Source organism: Manacus vitellinus, unplaced genomic scaffold (genome assembly GCF_001715985.3).
Source record: "Manacus vitellinus isolate BGI_N305 unplaced genomic scaffold, ASM171598v3 scaffold_2_pilon, whole genome shotgun sequence".
In the NCBI taxonomy this organism is placed as follows: domain Eukaryota; kingdom Metazoa; phylum Chordata; class Aves; order Passeriformes; family Pipridae; genus Manacus; species Manacus vitellinus.
Genome location: NW_021940208.1, coordinates 15,463,734 through 15,469,481, shown reverse-complemented (window position 1 = coordinate 15,469,481; position 5,748 = coordinate 15,463,734).

Sequence of the window (5,748 nt, the reverse complement as noted above, 5' to 3'; positions counted from 1 at the left end):
GTAATTACAGTGCAAGTAAATCTGGGATTGGACTGGGTTAATTCTTAGAGGTTCTGGCTACACTGTTGCAGCAGGATTAATATAAAGGGTTTTGTTTTTTTTAATGCAGAGGGCTAGGGCACTAACATATTATTAATTAGAAGTAAATCTGTCCCTTGGGGGACTACATGCACTGCTTGCATTTTTAGCTTGTATTTTGCTTTAAGACAAATGATGGCTATTTTCCCCTTTCAGTTTCTCAGTTGCTTCCTTATTTCGCTGTAATCCTTTTGTTTTGCATTGGGAAGAACAGTTGGATAACAGAGATAGTATGCAGAGGATTGATTTTTTTCAATCTGTTGACTGAACTGGAAAACATTCAATAATTTTCTTTGGGGTTTAGCTCACATTTTGCTTCATTTAGGGAGAGTTATTGTTATTTTCCTATTTTCCTCTTTAAAACAGCAAAACATTTATACAGAAAAAAACCCATTTATACAGAAAAGTTGTTTCAACGACAAAAAACCCTACCCAAATCTTGGACGAACTACTGTATTTTCATCATTCCTCACCTGAGATTGTTGACTTGATTTCAGAAACCCCATGATTGGTTTGCTCCACCTGAACATCCAATGGTTTTGGAACTGTTTTTTATTTCTCAATAAAATTGCACCCAGGAGGGATGCTGAGGCTGAGTGACAGTAACAAGAGAAAACCTCACAGTGCCCACAGGATTCCTTTCACATTCAAAGAAGTTGTTGGCCTTTGCTCCAAGGATATTATTAGTGAGAACAAGAAGTGTTCTTCCACTTAAGTGCTCACTAGAAGGTCTCAGGTCTAACACACAGTCTTCCAGGCTCATGAAGTGAGACTTCTTCCCATTTAGCTAGACTGGACCAGTGTTTAAACATGTGAAAAGTTAGCGGCTGACTTTTTCTTTCCTCCATATTTATGCTGCAAAAGGTCATGATTGTTTACCTGTTCAAGAATCTGAACCCCAGCACTTGTTTGTGTGATTTCTTAGGTTTAGAGGACATGCTGGTTACTTAAGTTACATAGTTTTGCAGCAGGCACTTTGAAATTCTATAAGTTTGTGGAGTTCTAACGTAATTTTCTGAAAATAGAGTTCAGGTCTCTATTTTGAGAAATAGGTCTTGTTCTGCTCACTGAACACTTCCCAGTACTGCAGCTCTTCAGCCAATGAAACACAGTAATGACAGTTTATTATCTCCCAGGAGAAGGGAGATATTTTACAGGGACATGGACATCTCCCAGTCATGATGAACTTTGTACATTGCACTGATTTTTTCCCAGTACATTTTCCCAGTGACAGTTTTTCATATGTTAACCAGGCAGTTTCTGGTGAGCATGAAGCCTGTGTGGAGATGACAGTCTGATAGAGCATAGGAAATTCACTTTATCCTTCATCTTCTACTTGCCACTCTTTATTCTTCCTTCCATATATTGCATTTTTTAGATTCCTTTAAGAAGTTTTTCCCTGAGACATCTCCAAATTTGAGCTGTCTCTGAGTAAGGGTTGGCCAGGCAATGGATATGCTGAACTGCACATCTACGCTCTTTATGCCTCTGCAGCTGGAGAAAGTTTGGTTTGCAGAAAAGGATGTGGAAAATGGTCTGATCTGGGAAAACAAAGGCAGGAGTAACAAAGTAAGTGGTCCCAAAGAGGTCCTAGGTGCTGCCGCATGGACTGGAGAGGTAGGAAGGAAATATTCAGTTTTAGAGGACATGGATCTGTTGGGAGACAAATGCAAATGAGTGGCAAATGTTAGAAACCCAGACATTTTTCCCCTGTAGCTGTATGAGCAGGTACTTGCCACTGATACGTGTTACAGCAAGAAGGCTCACATGGAAAATAAGAGGGATTCTTTAATTTTCTATTTCTTTTTCTGAATTTTTTTTGCCAGTTTTAACTGTTCTTTTTTTCTAGTCCCAATCACTCCCTAAGCAGATTTTAAGGTATCAGCAGACATCTGACAGTGCTTATGTCTTCCCTAATGAGCCCATTGATTTTGTAATCCAGGAAACAGCATCTCTTCCATTTTCTGCTATTGTAATGCATTGAAGAGTTTATCTGTGCAGTAACACACCTAATCATGTAAAAAGAAACTGCTGTGTTCAAAGGAATTTTTCAGGTAGTAAGCTCGTTTTCCCTACTAACATCTTATTGCTCTGGGCCTCCCTGCACTCATCCTTAACTTCTAGACCCTGACGTGGAAATTATCTAGGGCTTTTTAAAAGCCTTCTGACTTTCTCCCATCACCAGCTGGGGCCCGGATGCAGGCACTGTGCCGGCCAAAGCATTGCAATTCACTTTCTGTGATTCACTGCTTCTCGTTAGGAGGACCTACAAGTTTTAAATTGATGGAGCCTCTTCGAGTCCCATGAATTATATATACATATGTACAACTAACAGTGGCACTCAATGATCTTAAAGGTCTTTTCTAACCTAAACAATTCTATGATTCTATAGTATATGTGATGGTTGAAACACAATTATGGAGAATGCTAACAAAAAAAAAAAGGTAAAGAACTTCAGCAAAAAAATGGGTAAACTCTGGCTTAAAACTGAGCATATCCTGGGTATTACATTGAGACAGATGCTCCTGACTCTCTGGAGTCACTAAACCTATACAGAAATGAAGCATGAACTGAAAAACTCCCGCAGAGATGTTCAAACAGCTCTGTCCTATCGCCCTGTGATCAGTGCTCCCATTCAGCATGTGAGGCAGCCTTGAAATACCAAAAAAATGGGGCTTCTGTCAAAATGAGGGACAAAATTGTTTCCTAGCTGTAACCCCCATCACTAATTCATACTTGGTGAATCCTAGGATGCTATTCAGTATTCATTCTGGGCCACAGACCGCAGTTTCTGGGGGATCTGACAGTGTCTGCCCAGTATAATCACTGGGGAGAAGCAGGGTGAGTCTCTGCAGCTGCTTTGTAATTACTGCTATGCTGATGCTGTTTCACCTGATGGCTCCAGCTGCAGGGGGTGCCCCTGCGGCTCTGGCACTCTGTAGGGAGTAAGGCTGGGACAAGACTGTGGTGCCTGTGGGTCACTGGAGAAGGCACCCTCTGTTGAAATGAAGCAAAGCCCTGGCTTCCTGAGTATCACAGCACAGGTCAGTGGTGGAACCAAGGCTGAGAGCTGGACCAGCAGGCTGTGACAGTAAGCTTCAGCAAGCAGCCCAAAATAGCTGTAGGGTATGTCCAGGGAACAAGGAGAGAATAGATTCCACCTCAAAGTCCTTAATTTCTTTTTTAAAAAATGTGTACCTATAAATGCTACACTTTTTAAATTACCCTTTTTGAATAATTTTGTTATATAGCGTTTCTTGTCTGGTTTTCTTCATTCATACTCAGTCAATACATGAAAAAAAAGCTACCTTGGAGAACATTTCTTCCACAGAGCTTCTTCCATATCCCCTTCAGCTGGAATAAACCTGCTGGTGTGGCTGTGCCATGCAGCTCAGCATGGGATCTCTTCCACCATGTCAGATGCCCCTCAGGCTAAGTCATGCTGTGGGGATTCAGTAGGAACAGCTCTCCTACCACAGCTGCTCAGTTGCCCCTTGTCTGCATGTCACCAGGAGCTCCCTGATGGCTGTGGAGTCTCTGTGTGCTTTTAAATTAGAGCTGCCCGTTTGCTTCCACTTTGCAAGGTGTTTGTCAGTCTGTCTTCCCCCTTGCCAGGCAGACAGAGTTATGACACTTTTCCCTGTCAGAAGCAGAGTTCGATTTTAGACCTACAGAGACGAAGGGAAGCCATAAAGAAATCCTTACCATAATTCAGGGGACTAAATGAATTCATGATGAATCCATAGCTATCTTCAGGTTAAATCAAAATAATAAAAGATAAACGAAAAAATGGAAATATTTAATTTGTCACTTTTAAAATTCAGTGCTTTAACCTTTCATTTTAGAATGACTATCCATTTCCAGAGGTACTTCAAGGTTATTTAAATAATACTTTTAAAGTGCAATAAGGATTGAACCCAAATGTGCAGAAAAAAAATTAATTTGTCAAAACATTTCCCAAGTAGTAATTTCAGGTTGACCTCAAGTCGCTTTCCTCCATTAACAGTTGGATTTTGGGTTGACTGAAAAATAAGCTGAAACTCCACTATCATATGTTCACCACCATATCCACCACAGATATTGACACAAAAAGAAAGAAGACGTAGTAATTTGTCTGTTCTGTACAGCTGTGAAGCTTTAAGCCAGCTCGACTCTGCCTTTTGTATCTCTATATCTCCTTCCATTGGATTCAACACTAGTAAGGAGAACTTGTGAAATATAAAGGATTGGTGAAATGTAGCAAAGCACCAGTAGGAAAGTGCAAAAATTGGTAAGTTCAGCCATGTGACCCAGTTCTACTCATTAGCATTTTTTCCCACTTTTTTCCAAGATACATGATCAGACTTTGTTCTTTCAAATTTTGAAAGGACACCTGGCTCTGTGTATTTGCATTTGCTCAAGAGCATTTGGTGTTTTCACTTTTTTTATCAAATTTCCTTCAGCTGTTTAAAGAGCAGAAATATGATCAAGTAATGGGGGAACTCATGACATGGAACAATTGACGGAGGCACACTCAAGGTGAGCGACTTACACCTATTGGTCATGGTTGTCCCAATGGCTTCTGGATGCTAGGCATGTTTATGAACTCCACTCTGTAAAACGTAACTCACTCCTCCTCTTCCAGCCAATATCTTGGCTTCTGCCTCATCTGTCCTTCCCTCTGTCTCTTGCAGAAGGCAGGAAAGACATGTAAGTTGAATGATGTGCTCATATTGCTCTTATTGAACACTTGTAATTCTGAATGCAAATGGCACTCTTTATACATGAACAGGACTAAATTCACTGGATAAATTATTCACAACAGATAATTCACCTGCTCTCGTGGGAGAATGTAATGAATGTCTGATGATGTTAAAAAAAAAAAAGCCACAACTAATTTTTCCAACCAGTGAAGTCAATGGCAAAACCTTTTACTGACTGGCCAGGTTTGTCTAGTTTGGAGAAAAGGAGACTAAGAAGTGACCTCATTGCTCTCCACAGCTTCCTGAGAAGGGGAAGTGGAGAGGAAGCGCTGAGCTCTTCTTCTTGGTATCCAGTGACAGAATGCGTGGGAATGATTCAAAGCTTTGCCAGGAGAGGTTCAGAGTTTAGAGGAAGGAGTTCTTTATCAAAAGGGTGGTCAAACAGGTGAACAGGCTTCCTAGAGAGGTGGTAGATGCTGTCAGTGAAGAGGCATTTGGACAACATCCCTAATAACATGCTTTAACTTTTGGTTTGCCCTGAAGTGGTCAGGCAGTTGGACTAGATGATTGTTAGAGGTCCCTTCCAACTGTTTTGCTCTATTCTATTCTATTCTATTCTATTCTATTCTATTCTATTCTATTCTATTCTATTCTATTCTATTCCATTCCGTTCCATTCCGTTCCATTCCGTTCCTATTCTGTTTGCACCTGAGATAGATTTGCAGCTAATGAGGATTAACAAATTTTGTGATCAGGGTGACACCAGCTGCCCTTGGACTACTGGTCATCATCCCTGGCAATTCGCCATGGGCATGATTTGGGTGCCATGACTGGGCAGTGGATACAGGGTCTGGGAAAAGGTTTGCGTAGGGGCTGCCACCCCCCTTCCCCTCCATGGCAGGGGAGGCGAATGGGGTGAGGGCTGGGCTGTGCCCCAGCTTGTACCACTGCTCCCCGCTGGCCGAGGGCAGTGGGGACATGCGGCCTC